Genomic DNA, 17,011 nt, shown 5'->3' on the forward strand with positions numbered 1-17,011 from the left:
AAAGAAAGCGGCAGTGCATGCGGGAAGAGCATTATAATTGTCTGAGTCAAATGCATCAACATAAACATAATATCACTATATAGGTTCTAAACTACACAGCCCCTCCACTCTCACACTCTGGCTCACATACATAGAGTGCTCAGGCCCTTCTCCTGAATTCTTGGTGCTTCTCTGATACTGTGGATGATAAATTCAGGCAGCACTGTCAGCACAGAGCTCTGGCTGCAAGATAAGCAGGTATTTAAGCAGATTGTGAAGGGCCTTGGGACCCTCTTTCCTCTTCACAGGTGTCTCTTGTGTACAGGGAGCAACATACAGCAGAATACGTAATACATTTCAAATATTTCAGTTTAATGATGTTGTGGCCTGAGAATTGAAGGATAAACAAGCCACCCTGGGCTTTGATTCTATTGAGCAAGAGAAATAAACAGGTAATACAATAAATTCATACATTTCTAAAAAAAAACAATTTGAAGTGTAAGGTAGATGAAAACAGGACAAACAAGAGCAGATAATCATCAAATTCAACAATATATAAATACGCTTAATATATATTCCACATTGCAGCAATATCTTATTTCTTTCCTGTTTTTCATCCTATTTTTTTTCTTGTAAGGACAGATAGTGTCATAGTACATTAAAAGAACAGATGTCTGCACTAAATATGAATAAAAAAAACACTGAGGGGCTCATTCAGTTGATTTAGTTACTCCGGTAGCGGTTTTTAGACCGCCATATTACAATGGGCCAAGATAGCCCATTTTTTGACTGCCTGCAGATAAGACGCCATCGCGGTCAACAGCAGAGGTACCCCAAAAATATCTCCCCGCATGCAACCCCTGTACATCAACAACACCCATCAATCGTGCAGGCAGGGCCGGCTCTAGGCTTGTTAGGGCACCTGGCAAAGTGGAATGTGCGAGGCCCCTCTAATTAACATGAGTGACACCTTCAGGGCCCCTGAAGCTGCCTTGTGAAGACTCTTCCTGGGCCGCTGCTCTCCTCTCAGCCACCTACAAGCACCTCTCACACAGCTCTGATCGGGCTGCAGGTGTCAGAATAGCTTGGGAGCTGAGAGTCAATACAATGCAGACTGTGAAGTGATAACAATGCGTGTCACACTGTGGCTCTCAATGGGCAGCCAGGCAAAAGGCCTAATTGCAGGGCTCAACTCCAAAATGCGTCTCCTTTCAAATGGCACAATATGAAGTCTCCCCCCTCCCCTAGGCCTCCCCACACCATCCATGAGAGGTCAAGGGAGGGGGAGCCCTCCTGTAAGGCCAATAGAAAACAGACACCTTCATTCAATGGGATCGGCAGGGGCACAACAGGTTTGGTGATGTCTTGCACTGTTGCGGGCCCCATGTTGGTGGGCTTGGAGCAAGGCCCTTGGCAGCTGCACATACTGGCCATGCCTAGCACCGGCCCCGCATGCAGGCATATTTTAGTGTGAACAATGAACACCCAGATGGACAAAGGAACATATACCACCGTTAAAGTACACATTGCTTGCACGGCGAGACATTGTCACCCTGGGCCGGTGATAGGCATGGCTAGTGTGGGCAGCTTTCCAGGGCCCCATAGTCAACCCTCATACTAGGGGCCTGCAACAATGCAAAAGAGTCAGACCGTGGCATGAAAGGTGCCACCTTAGGATGCGCCTCTCCCCTGGCCTCACTGCTATGGTGTAGCAAGGGAAACCCGAGGAGAGGGTGCCCCCCATTACCAGTTGCAAGAACACTCATTATTCAGGTTTGTCCAACAATTAGGCCTCCAACTCCCGCCCATGCAGAGGCACGGAAGGATTGCAATTGCCCTGCAGTTTAGCTCCCTGACAGTCTTAACCCTCTCTGGAGACAATCAACTCTCACACCTTCAGCCCTTGATGAGCTGTTAAGAAGTGCTTGTAGGTGGCTCAGAGGGAGGGGCTGCAGCTACAGGAGCGGAGACATCTATTCAGGTGCAAACAGCCCTCAGTGTGTCACGTCAAGGCACTTTAAAGGGGCCTCGCACATTCACTTTCTGCCCAGTGCCCCAAAAATCGTAAACCCGGCCCTGTTAATGTCACCTCGGCATCGGTGGCCCCCAACTCCATTGAAATGATGGAAACCAGGCCAGCCGTGGCGGCCATGTCAAGGCAGCGGAAAAAAATGGCCACATTGTTGTTCAAGTACATCACAGTCTCCCAGGCTAGCAGGATCCTCATACCATTCTACCACCCGCAAAATATCTAAAAGATCCTCTAGTTAGCCAAACATAGCTGTTGCAAGGAGTCATGTGCAGGCAGTGTCCATAGTGACCTGTCAATAGGATCGGAAACACATGTATAGCAACAGGAGTGACGGATGAGGCAAGAGTCACTTTAAAGGGACAATAGTCATCACTGCAGTCAAATCTGTGTCAGTCCACATCCAAGGTGTAACAGAGGAGCACAGAGCAAAAAGGGTGTGCACGGGGAGTTCACAGTAGTACAACAACGTTGTTGAATGAGTCAGAGAGAGCAAAGGTAGATGACATATGAAGATAGCCACCACTGCCACATAATCACTGTTCAGCACACACCCTAAGCAGACATTGGTAGGCTCATCACATACAATGGCAGACCATACCACATAATGAAAACCCATACCCTGCAACACTGTAGACTTTTTCAGACTCAAATTGCTAACCTAAGTAAGCACCAGTGTGCATTTGTTCCACTTCTGTACTGATGCACTAAATGACCCCATGTGACTATGTTCTGTAACTTAACAACACTGACTACACTGCCACTTCACTGAACACCTCCACACTATCACTGCAGCTCACCAAAGGTAGCACCAAAATATTGAATCAATGCTAACGTTTCAGGAACAGTCTATCTTGATAGCAGTTAACTCCGACATAAGACTCACGACAACCCTCCTGCCTTCCACTCATGTGAGTAAATTTGATTAATTGAACAAATGAAGAGTCACTGAGTTGATTACCAAACTAGGAACTGGTCAGTCTGCATGTTAAGTTCAAGATACGTCACTAGCACTGTGTGATAATAAATAAACTATTCAAAAGTGGAGGGCACATTGCAGGAAATATATGTAGAAATGAATGGTACCATATGGCCATGGAATTTAGGAGTTACCACATATGACACTACACTTAGGTCATCAATCAACACATTTGCGGCACAGAGATTATATTTGACTGAAAGTTATCATCACTGCTGTATCACTGTGATCCAGCAATGCGAGTAATGCATTGGTCCATAATGAGATGATTTGTCACAAACCATACAGTGACCAGGCCCTCATCGGTTTCAACTAATATTTCTTGTGTATGGCACCAGCACAACACTCATGGCTCATGGTGACATTCCCTGACTGTCAAACCTAACAATAACCTTCACACATACCCCTCACCTACCCATCCTCCACCTTCACTGCTCAACACCTGGGACCATGACTGATGAAGGTGAAAATAAGCTCCTATGAGTACCCTGCTACCCAATGCAACACCCTGGTGTGTATCCCAAAATCTCTGAGTTTAGCTCAAGGATGTCTGGTCTAATGCTGAACTCAAGGCAAGTGCCAAATACATGTATCACAGACCACATCAAAAGAAGTCCAACAAGCATGGTCATGTGCAGCAAAATAGTGGATAGCCAATGTGAACCCATGCCTCCCTGCAACATATATCATTTCACCTGTTGCCAACTGCACAGACTGCATAACCCAAAGTAATTTAAATAAACATCAAACAATGACACATATATATGCCAAAGTGTGGGCATCTAGACAAATCTGCCAAGACAGTCATAGACACTCCACTGGTTACAAAGTGACCATGGTGTCAGTGTGCCACAAAAGCATTCCCTGCACAATCCAGACAAGTGACTGTTCAAATATAGGGGGGCATATCACAACTGTGCACACAAAACAAGCCCATTACCAAGACTCAACATATCCGTATATGCCATGCACACAAGAAATACACAGTAAAAATACAACACCCAGTTGAATGCATTCAAATGCACACACTCCTTACACACAATGTCCTGACAAGACAACATAACACCCACATGGACTTGGCAGTAGAAAGAGCCAAAACAGGCCATACACTGCACCCCTCACCACCAAACTAAAAACATATGCACATCAAAACAAATTCCATAGCAATGTCTGCTGGACATCTGGAGGACTAACACCTGGCAAGGCAACACCTGGCAAGGCCAATGCATAATCCACTGACAGCAGTGCATGCCCAGTAAGCAGTGTGTGTGAACGCCAGAAAAACCAATAGTAGACATATCTGATTTCACCATCATGAACTTGAACATCACAAATCATCATAGCACACATATCACTTCACACTCAGGATGGGTAGTAGTGCCACAGCAAACAGGTACACACATTTGTTATCACCTACTGCTTCACAACTCAGGCAAACACATATGGATAGAAGAAGACAAGAGGACTGTATATGCCATGCACACGTAAATGCCATGCACACAAGAAATGCACAGTACAAACACAACACCCAGCTGAATGCATTAAAATACACACACTCCTTACACACAATAGCCTGCCAAGACAACATAACAAACACATGGACTTGGCAGTAGAAAGTGCCAAAACAGGCCAAACACTGCATCCCTCACCACCAAATTAAAAACATATGCACATCAAAACACATCCCATAGCAATATCACCTAGACATCAGGGGGACTAACCCTTGGCAAGGCCAATGCATCATCCACTGACAGCAGTGCATGCACAGTAAGCAGTGTGTGAACACCAGAAAAAACAGTAGTAGACATATCTGATTTCACCATCATGAACTTAAACATCCCAAATCATCACAGCACACACATCACTTCACACTGAGGATGGGTCGTAGGGCCGCAGTAAACAGGAACACACATTTGCCAACACCTACTGCTCCACAACTCAGGTAAACACATATGGATAGAACAAGACAAGAGGACTGTGCTGGAAACCCATCTGTACTGTAAATGAACAACCATTACTGCAATCAAGTAGACTCAAATGACACATATCACATAGTGAAACAGTGCTGAGGGGGCCCAATGGTCTGGACACAAATCATTATCCCACAGTACAGTGTCAAACTATGTAGTGGCGGGGAGGGTCAAACATTCGCATGGCATGCAGTGGCACATGTTTTGACTGAAGTGGTGTATACAGGAGTATTGTACAGGTGAGGAGTGTACAGAGCAAAAAGCCATAGTGGATTATCTCACATTGTGTAGGCCTTAAATGGTCTTCTTGTGACTGGTATGAATCAGAATAACACATAGTGGAACACATAAAGTATAAAGTGACAGCAATGTATGTGAAAAGTCACATACAATGTTTTTTTACCAGTCAGTCAGCACAGTGAGAACAAAGGTAAGCAACAGCGATGCCTTATCCCAAAACTCACAACGCAGGCATTGCAGTGACACACTCTGCATACTCACAAATGATGTGGACAAGATTTAGGTGTACCTTAGGACTGCGATATCACAATGACACACTGAACATTGCTCTGGCAACAACGCCAAAATATGCACAAGACCTCCAGCAGGTGTCTGATCATAGAAACAAACAGGCACTCATCAACTGGATCATACATGTGTGAAAGGGTAATGCTCAAGGGCACATACGCATTAAAACGTCAGATAATGACAGGACAATCACACTGTATGATAACTCAAATGCTCACATGTACATTTACCCATATGACTATGAATCCATACCTATCCAAGGTGACATCACACTGACACTGGTGTGTACACAACAAGATAGATCACACAGATATGATGTACCCTGTCCATCCCTCAAATCATCATGTAAATCAATATTGCTGCTCTTGATTGAGAGCATACAAAAATGACATGTGTAAAAAAAGTAGAGGTCGCCCAACATAATGAACAGGAAAAGAGTAGGGGTCACGAAGGCATCAGCAGTGGCCGGCTGTTCTACCCAGACTACAACCCCCAGAAGGCCTAGCGCACTCAGCGCAATCGTGAACAGCTGAGGGGAATCCCTTTTAAACCCAGGACGCTCACCGCAGCGCGGGATGCGCGAAGGAGTTTCCAGGCATACCATGAGGGGAACGGTTCTTTCCTGTGCTGCTGCCCTTGCTCTTGGTTTGTTCGTGCTGGTGCCTCAGGGGTCACGAAGGCAACAGCAGTGGCCGGCTGTTCTACCCAGACTACAACCCCCAGAAGGCCTAGCGCACTCAGCGCAATCGTGAACAGCTGAGGGGAATCCCTTTTAAACCCAGGACGCTCACCGCAGCGCGGGACGCGCGAAGGAGTTTCCAGGCATACCGTGAGGGGAACGGTTCTTTCCTGTGCTGCTGCCCTTGCTCTTGGTTTGTTCGTGCTGGTGCCTCAGGGGTCACGAAGGCAACAGCAGTGGCCGGCTGTTCTACCCAGACTACAACCCCCAGAAGGCCTAGCGCACTCAGCGCAATCGTGAACAGCTGAGGGGAATCCCTTTTAAACCCAGGACGCTCACCGCAGCGCGGGACGCGCGAAGGAGTTTCCAGGCATACCGTGAGGGGAACGGTTCTTTCCTGTGCTGCTGCCCTTGCTCTTGGTTTGTTCGTGCTGGTGCCTCAGGGGTCACGAAGGCAACAGCAGTGGCCGGCTGTTCTACCCAGACTACAACCCCCAGAAGGCCTAGCGCACTCAGCGCAATCGTGAACAGCTGAGGGGAATCTCTTTTAAACCCAGGACGCTCACCGCAGCGCGGGACGCGCGAAGGAGTTTCCAGGCATACCGTGAGGGGAACGGTTCTTTCCTGTGCTGCTGCCCTTGCTCTTGGTTTGTTCGTGCTGGTGCCTCAGGGGTCACGAAGGCAACAGCAGTGGCCGGCTGTTCTACCCAGACTACAACCCCCAGAAGGCCTAGCGCACTCAGCGCAATCGTGAACAGCTGAGGGGAATCCCTTTTAAACCCAGGACGCTCACCGCAGCGTGGGACGCGCGAAGGAGTTTCCAGGCATACCGTGAGGGGAACGGTTCTTTCCTGTGCTGCTGCCCTTGCTCTTGGTTTGTTCGTGCTGGTGCCTCAGGGGTCACGAAGGCAACAGCAGTGGCCGGCTGTTCTACCCAGACTACAACCCCCAGAAGGCCTAGCGCACTCAGCGCAATCGTGAACAGCTGAGGGGAATCCCTTTTAAAACCAGGACGCTCACCGCAGCGCGGGACGCGCGCGGGCAGCGCCCGGGCGAAGCCCGGGCCAAGGGCGGGCCCGTCCTTGCCCGTCAAAGCCCGGATAAGGCTGGGCTGGGCCTACCCCCTAACACTTGTGGTGGGACCTTGTTCAGCCACACAGCCTTTCGATGTTGCTGTGAGGGGTTTGGCGTCTGAGTGGCCCAATTCAAGAACTGTGAGTTGCTAGAGAGATTTGCTACCATTTGTTAGTTGTGTACTGTACCAAGTTGCTGTGTTAATCCAAGGGAAGGCGGGGTGCTCATAAAGTGGTTTGGCCCCATTCGTCCCAGCAGCATGTCTAAAAGGAGGGCTGGTGATAAGCCGGGGGGGACACTTGACGATTATTTAATAAGAGCAGAGTCAGCATTGAACTTAGAGATTCTAGCGGTGGAACGTAGACTCTCCCTAGATCCTACCAACTCTTCCCTCCCATGTGCCCAGTTACAGACTGGCTCGCCTACCTCTGTTCACTTCAGCCCAATAGATGGTAACATTTCCCCCCCCCGCACACACTCCCCCTGTGCAGGAGACTTTGGTTCCTGTTCAGGATTGTGTTTCCATCCAGAGTCCTTCCAGGGTTATAACAAGAGGGAGGTTAGCCCGCAAAGCTAAAGGCAATAAAAAGGAAGCTACGAACAAATCACAGAGAGGCCAAGCAAAGAGGAAACCTGTAGAGCTGCTTCCCTCCAAGCCTAGTGGGCCCATTGTGGAAGGGCGTCACTTGGACCATATTACTATTCCCTCCAGCCAGGCCCAGATACAACCTCTTCTGGATTTACTTCTTGTTGGCCTCAAAGATCATTTAACTAGTCTCCTTGTCCCTGTACATCAAAAATTGGACCTCGTAGCTAATAGGTTGGACCAATTGGAAGCTAGATTCCCAGGCAACAAGCTTTTAGTCCCAGGGCCCCCTATATCGTTGAACGGAGTGACGCCAGTGGAGGTGCCTAATGCGGGCGGTTGTACTAGATTACCAAGGCCTGTAGGGGCTGTGCCTTTGCTACCATCTATAGGGGAAGAGAATGATACCGTCCTTGGCCATGAAGTTGTTACAGATAGGGGTATCAATTCTCATCATGACCGACAAAGACGCCCTTCGCTAGTTAACAAGGATGGCATTGAGGGGGAGGGAGCAGGACTTTCCCCACAGTCCATCAGCCTGCATCTTCCCCCCCAAGCCACCCCTTATACGATTATCTTGGCAAACGTTCCACCCCTCTTGGAAGGATCTTACGAACACTGGTCCAACCTTAAGAACAAATCCCTTCATTATCTGAGCTCCAAAATTGGAAATAGCAAGGCCCTATTTGACGATTTTAATATGGTCAGGCGCATTAAATGGATTGGACAGTCCTATAAGTCTTTTCCAGGGGATTGTGTTGTGTTAAGTTTTAAGTCTCCTGCTCTAGTTAAATACATACTGGAAGTAGCCCATCACCTTCCCCCAGCTCCTAACTCAATTAAGATCCTTCCACTGGGTTTTTTTTATAGGCCAGGCTTTATACAACCCTTACGGGATAACTGTAATTTTCCTACAATTCCCGTTAGGTTAGATAAGCCTATTGCGTCCTTTAATCGCTTCGAAATTCTTTCTAGATTGGAGGATAATGATTGACATATGGATGGTTCCTTACACATCTCAGTGCCTGCTCCAGGGTTGATGGGTTCGATTTGTCATCTGAGCCAGGATATTATCATTAAGACACCCTCCCCTAAAGATCGCTCCTGTTTGATTAATTCATCTGGTCTTAATTTGTTACCATCTGTTGAAACGATTGTCCCCCAGTCTGTCCCAGGTCAAACAGCTGGAACCAGGGCTGAAAAGTCTTTACTAAAAATGGGCTCCTGGAACATTGCAGGGCTGGGGTCAAGGCTTGATATTCCTGATTGGGCCGATTTTGTTGATGAGTTTGGAATATGGGCATTTCAGGAGACCTGGGCATTGTCTCCCCACTTTCGTACAGGGTTCCTGAACTTCCACAAACCTGCTGTTAAGAGTCACAGAGGCAGACCCATGGGGGGCTTAACCACCTGGGTCCGACAATGTGAAGGTGTCACCGTGACAGAGGTTCCAATTGATAGTCCTGATATTCTGATTATTAGGGTTAAATCCCGTAGCGGCCTCAACCTCCTTATTATGAATATCTATGTAAGAGGTCTCCCGGGAGGCAAATGCTCTCCCACATGCCATCTATTGGAGAATTATATAGAGACCGCTCCTATGCTCACCAATAAGATTGTGGCTGGTGATTTTAATGTTTGTTTCGAGCCTTTGGGGGTCGACGATGGGGACTTCACCGAGGAAGAAGACTCAACTTGGGGTGTTCCCATGTTGGAGTTGGAACCAGTAAGCAAATGGTCTCATGCTGCCCTTTTTATGAAGGGCTTATGTTTAAATCAGGGCATAAGAGCAGTCAACGGTCGAACCAAATCCGATAGGATGGGGAAGATGACATTTGACAATGGGAGATCAGGGAGCCGAATTGACTGCATATTAGTCGGTTTGGATTTGTGGCCGCTCATAGACGACATGGTGGTAGTAAGTAGAGTCGAGAGCGACCACAACCCCCTTGCACTGTGTATCAAAGATAACAGCTTTGCAGTCTCCCCCTCCCCCTCGGATGGTTGTTCCCCTATAGATGTCATCCTTACCAATGATCTCAGAAGGGTGAGATGGCCGAAAATTGCCACTTGTGAATTTTCACGAGCGGCCATTAGAATTAATTAACAGTACCCTGGCCTCACTTAATCAAATGGAATCTCAAAATCTGATCAAGGATAATATCCGGGACACCCATAACAAACTCTTTGCTGAGCTTAAAACCTTTTTTGTGAAAAGTCCTCCTGCCACTGGCAGGGGTAAAGAGTTGAGGCCATGTACGTGGTACAACAAGGATTGTAGACTGGCCCAAAGTGCTCTGAAAGAGGCCATCAAATCTGGCTCTCTTTCTACCATCCAAAAATGTAGACTTGCTTACAAAACCGCCCAATTTAAGGCCAAGCAAAACTGGGATGAAGATCGTTGGAGGGATTTATATCAAGCATGCCACAATCGTAACATGGTCCAATTTTGGCATCTCCTTAAATGGGGTAATTCCCCCTCAGATATCCGCCCCTCTAATCAAGTAGAACCTCAGCAGTGGGTAGCGTATTTTGAGGAACAGTTTAAGGTTGGTAATTCGTTGGACAAGCAGATCTTCTGTCCTCCAGGTGTTGAAAACACATTAAAATTCTCCCCTGGTGAAGTTAAGCTAGTCTTACGATCAATCAAGAGCGCCAAAGCTCCAGGACCAGACTGTATCCCTGCCGATTTATTTATTCAGGAGCAAGATGCATGGATCCCTTATCTGACCCTGCTGGCTAATGCCCTTGCGGGTGGTGCTGCTGTCCCTGATTCGTGGCTCGGGGCAGAGATATTGCCGATCTATAAGAAAGGCGATCGCTCTGCCCCAGGCAATTATAGACCTATTAGTTTAATAGACGCAGTACAAAAAATTATAGCCCGACTCGTTCTGGGTCGTATCCAAATCTGGATGTCCGATTCGGATGTGTTGTCTCCTCTTCAGGCAGGTTTTCGATCACACACTGGGACCCTGGACCAAGTATTCAGGGTAGTACTTCTGTACTGGAAGGTTGTTTTTCTGGGGGGAGGCAAGCTGTATGCGGCTTTCGTAGACCTAAGGTCTGCGTTTGACCTTGTGCCGAGGGACAAGTTATGGAAAGTACTCTTGGATATGGGCATGCCAAAAGAACTGGTTTCTTTTCTGGTCACCATTCACAAAAATACGTATGCCCGTGTCCGTTGGGGTAAACCCGGGGAGCTGACTGATAGATTCAAAGTATCCAAAGGTGTCCGACAAGGGTGTGTACTCGCTCCCACCTTGTTTTCATTATTTATCAATGGGGTTGTAGACTACTTCTTAAACAGCCCTACTGATGTACCTACCTTGGCAGGAATGAAGATTCCCCTGCTCATGTTCGCGGATGACACCCTTTTGGTCTGGAAGACGAGACAGGGTCTGCAGCTGGCCCTGTCTCGCTTCGAGACCTTTTGCCGCGAGCATGAGCTGGAGATAAACGTTGGGAAGACCAAGTTTATGGTGTTTCGTGGGCCCCGGTGGGTTAAGGCGGAGGTATGTCTGGGTGGTGTCAACTTATCCCAAACGGCAGTGTTTACTTATCTTGGGGTCACTTTTAGCGAGACATGCAGCTGGTCTCACCAGCTGGATCTCCTCGCTCTCAAGCATGCTCAATTGGGAGGAGCTTTGCTGAAAGAGCACAAACACTCATTAACAAAACCAATAGCTCCTCTCATGAAGATTTATGACTCCAAGATTTTACCTGCAATTCTATATGGAGCCGAGATTTGGGGTTTCAATAACTTGTCTAAACTGATGACCGCCCAGAATAAATTCCTCCGGTCAGCTATTGGGCTTCCCCAATCTACCCCGCGTATCCCCCTACTATATGATCTGGGAATTCAGCCTATAGAGGACCGGTCAGGGTATAGACCCCTGGCGTTTTGGCGCCGTCTGTGGACGACACCAGAACTAACTAACTATGCAAAAGCCCTCCTGGAGATCAAAGGGTTAGAGGGGTCGCATAGGATTCCCTGGTTGTCTAGCATCAAAACTCTGTTGTTTGATCTCGGGATGCGTGACCTATGGGCTAACCCCGATACAGAAGTTTTCCCGGCAAAAAAGGTCCTTAAGGATGCGTACTGGAGTTATATTAAGAACAGGAGATGTGCTTCCTCTATAGGTCCCACGATGACTGTTACTTTCCTAGTTTTTAAGGACGAGACTATCTACGAAAACTACTAGGATACTATCCTGAAGTTTCTCGATCGCAAACTGTATCACCAGTTCATAGTGGGTGCCCTACCACTGCGAGGACTCACCAAAAGTTGGAGTCCTCTTGGTAGTGACAAATGCCCCTTTTGTCCAGACATGACGGAAACTATGGATCACTTCCTTTTTTGTTGCCCAATTTACCACCTCCCTAGACGTATCTGGCTTCGACCTGCCTGCAGATTAATGAGTACCCGCTCTGCACAGGTTGCTAGTAGAATCTTGAAAACAGATACCTCAAAACCTATAGTAATTGGTGTTGCAAAATTTATCAGTTGGGCATGGATCCTTAGGGCTAGGAAACTTAAATCGTGAACTGCGTTGTTAGCTGTCATAAACTAGTATTCTCTTTGGTACTTGGGCTAAAAGGCGCGTCCCTATTTGCACTTTATTGTATTTTTTTAACTTGCAGTGATTATTTTTAATGTATTATTTTATGTAATATTTTAAAGGTTTTACAGTCTGTTTTGTATTGTATATGAATTGTACTGTAGTCGAAATTTTTATATGTGTAGAATGTCTTTTATGATGTGAATCGAATAAAGACTTTTTTGACTGACTGACTGAGTAGACCATCACAGACAATCATCATGGCGTCTTTAAGCCTCCGAGTCAAAAAGAACAGTAGTTGTTGTGACATCTGGGAACAGCTGCAATAGCAAATGAAGTACATACTAATGGGAATGTTGCATTCAGAGCATGGAACTACATTGTACTGTATCATTAGCAAGGCCAGTGACAAAACTCACAACATAAATATAGTTTTATTACATAAACTTGGTATCTACATCCAAAGTGCAAAACATTAAGAGCAACGCCCAGTCCAAACTAGAGTCAGCACATGTGTGCATGGAAACTTGCACGAAAAAAATTGCAACACAGTCCACTGCCATGGAAATTTTACCAGGATAGGGCCATGAAATGGGCAGGTCAGGCACTGCTCAGGGAGGAATGGGGTGGGAAGGGGAAGTCTGCTTCATTTTTGTGGAGCAGTGGGAGGGGGATGGCTGTCTGGGGCAGTCGGAGGACTGGACCTGGGAGGGGAAAACTTGTTGAGGGATCCCTTGATGTGTGAGCCTGAGGGCTGGCTGGACCTGGGGGAGTCGTCTCACAGGGAGGTGGAGAAATGCAGTGGGGAGGCTCAGTGGCTGATGTTGCATGTGGAGGGCTGGGTCTCACTTGCGTGGGGATACGATATTCACTAAGTGTCTAGCTAAAAAATCAGAAGACATAATATAGTACCTATAAGCATAAAATAACTTCATTGCATATACCCAACAGTTTGTATTCCAGAAAACCTTTCAAGATTTAGAAGACATTTTGTTGTGTCCACATTCTGAGCATAAATGACCACAATTCATTTGCCAGGAGACATATTCATTTAATCACCAGACAAAATTGGATTATATAGACCAAAATATGAGTATACAATTCAACTGGATTGGTGGGCAGAATTATTGAAGATTTGTAGACTGTTACTGAGCATAATCGTGCATGTGAATGATACCCCATTAGACCTGCGACGCTGCACGGGTTGTCATCACCATAGATCCAGTCTTCACGACCTTAATCCCCCAAGAAGTATTGCCTCTCGTGGTCGCTGTTGAGGCCCAGTTCCACTGCTCGGAGACGCATGATCCGAGTTGCATCTGAGTCTCAGTTCTCTATTGTCACCTCTTAGATTTGGTTCCACAATATCAATACCATAGAACGTGAAACAGGACATGATGACAAGAAATATAACATCAGGTTTAATATCAACCGCAACACTTGATACGTGTATATTATTATTGAATGCGAGTGTAGAAGACAATAGGTTGGCAGCACCACCAGACCCCTTAGAGTAAGGATTGGGGAACATATGTGGGCTTTACAACAACAAGACTCAAGATACCCAATGACGCTTCACGGTGTTGACTGACCTTCTCAGGGACCACACGTTCTATGGTATTGGCAAATGAGTTTCTTTCTAACACACAGGTTTTGTGTCTGAGAGATAGCATTTCTGTAACAATTACCATTGTGTAGATAGGTTTTGACTAGAATTGTCAAAATCCTAGATTTTGGTAGCACCAGGATTTATTCTCCTAGGTGGACTTGTTTATTTTACTATGCACAACATGTATTAATAATTGGTGCATGCGCACACACGGTATCCACATTTGGTGATCAATGGTCATCATGTTTCAGTAATGATTGCACACAAACACACGGTGTCCACCAATGTATTCAATTTTCCTGTAATGCCATTACCTTCCCAATTCTATTCTATATATGAGCTTTATAGAATGATAACCCAACATACAATTGAGGTCGCGCTATTTCATTTGTTTATATTCATTGGATATTGAGAGGTTTCAGGAGTTTCTGCAGGAAAGGGAGGTAAACGCTCTAGTTGTTTTCAAGTTTCAAGTCATTTTCCGGTATATGTTCACTTCCAGGTGGTATCTCTGTCCGTATACGGAACAGAGCACACACCCGATGCCGGTCCTGATCATAGCGTACTCGCTTCAGGTAAGATGATTCTCTGCTAGGAAGTCTTGCAGACTTGCGAAGCAATATTGTAGTTGCTGCTGGTCATAGTCTTATGGGGGTATGATCTACTTTACAGGTCAAGAGATAATATTTGCAGCAAAGAACACGCTCTACTTGTGGTTTGGCACGGTACAAGCACCGATTACCTTCACATCGGTAAGGGTTCAGAGGCACTCGAGATAATCATATTAAGGCTTTGTTTAAACCTTATGTCATAAACTGTAGTCATACACTAAAGACCTTATTACCCATTTAGGTGTTACTTTTATCTTTGGAATATACTATAACTTTTGATTGAGGATGCCGAGGATACCTTTACAGTTGACCAGTTGGTCGGAATTAAAACCGGCACAGTGGTGAGGGAAATTTACTGCCTTACGGTACCTTTCAGACCATAGTTCCTCCTTGTTTTTAAGACACCATCCCCTAAGCAGGGTACATTTTACTATCTTTTGCTTTAGATCACTGGATATAAATACGAATACTGAATACAGGTAGTACATCTTTCAACTCAGACAGTTTGTACTGTTTTATACTCACAACAGTTTATAGGTTCTTTATATCCTTCACCTTTGGTTTTACCTCGATAGGTTATGAGTCTTTTTATGATATGGGTTATATGGTATACACACAATACACGCGACGCACCTCACCTATCGCTCTTGTGTATATGTAGATGACTTTGATGCTATAGTAACTGTTCAGATGAGCGTTAGATTCCATTAGTCACAATTTGTTTTTAAAAATATGCCTAGGGTTTCCACGTACAAGTTGATTTGTGCTCACTATGCCAAAGAGAGGTGATATTTCTCACCATACTATTTCCCTTAATGTTTTACATTCCGTTTATACAAGACTTATTGTATCATTTCCAGCCCTGAAGAAGTCGGGGGACATTTATCCATACGACGAAACACGTGTTGGCTGGATGCATTTTGATTCATAAAATAAAAGACAAGAAACAGACTTTATGAGACTTTATCGACAATTGTACTATAATTACTTGATGAACTGTCATAGAAAATTCACAACGTATGCATAGGACTCTGGTTCACTGGTAACATCATGGCTGGCTCCTTGAACTGGCTTTTCGAGGTGCTTTGCCACGTGATCCTCCCGTGGTCTTTCTCGGACATCCCCGCTGCTGTTTGACAGGGGGGACCCTGCTGCATGCTAAGAGGTGTCTGAGGAGTCAGTGTCTTGAGACTCACCCCTCCCTGTGGCTTCTGCTGAGGTGGTGTGAGTATCAGCAGGCTGGCCACTGGGGGGCAGCTATTGGAGCTGCATGAATGTCCCTCAGAACACCCACAAGCTGGCCCATGTACTACTGAGCAAGTTGTCCCAAACGGCTGTCCATGGACCTCTGCATCAGGCGGTTCTCCCGCAGTTCTTCCACGATCTGGCCCATCTATCCCTGGTTTTGTTGGTAGGCACCAAGGACTGTATTTATGGTGGACAGGGCTTCAGTCTCAGTGTCCTCCTGTGAATGTCCCCCAGTTGCCCTCCCACTTGCCCTGCAGACACGGGCCTGTGGCGTTGCCTGTCGATGCCCCCCCACACTGTAACCAGCATCCCCAGCGTGGCTGGTAGGTTTGGTGACGACTGACACAGGGACAGTGTTGCAGGCAGCGGCAGTGATGGTGGAGGGGGTTGTCGCACAGGTCGTTGTTGCAGGGATCAGTATTGTTGCTGCTGTGTGGGAATCCTCCTGATGGTGGTGATGGGGACAGTGAGGACCTGAGACTGTGCGTGCCCTGCCAGTCCTGAGGGGCCAGGTTGGAGCTCCTCGTCCTAGAAACAGAGAGAATCCGAGAGGTCACATTCCTGGGGAGGAGACTGGCTTGGCTCGTTGGTGTTGGTCTCGCCAGGTGTTGATTGTGAATAACCTATTGAACAAAGGATATATTGTTACCATGTTAAGTACACACCACAACTTTAACGATCATGTTTTGGACATTTTATTATAGATAACCAAACTTTTGACATTTAAAGTACTTGGCATTTGTAACAGTTTGTCTGCAGTATGACATGATGTAGAGGTGCATACATTACTTGTTAGCAATGTGACATGGCGATACCAAGGATTTGACATGTACAGATATTGTGTTTCCATGGACATGTCCTCATCTACCAACTTGGTGCTCATCCACTTCAGTTTAGGCTGGGATATTGTAGATTTTTCTGAAAGTATATGTCTGCTATGCCGAGCCTTCATGATGTTTTGCATTTTGTACTGACATTATGTGGTTTGTGTACTTTGACTAAGTGTCCATGCATGTGTTGTATTAATGTGAGCCTTTAGGCTTCAAGACAATGGGACTTGCACATTGCATTTTGGCCATTGGGCTCCGCTTTCAGATACATGTGACTTTATCATTTACACTGTGATTCATGTAACATCTACATGGGCTTAGCTGTGTGCG

Source organism: Triturus cristatus, chromosome 10 (assembly GCF_964204655.1).
Source record: "Triturus cristatus chromosome 10, aTriCri1.1, whole genome shotgun sequence".
Lineage (NCBI taxonomy): Eukaryota > Metazoa > Chordata > Amphibia > Caudata > Salamandridae > Triturus > Triturus cristatus.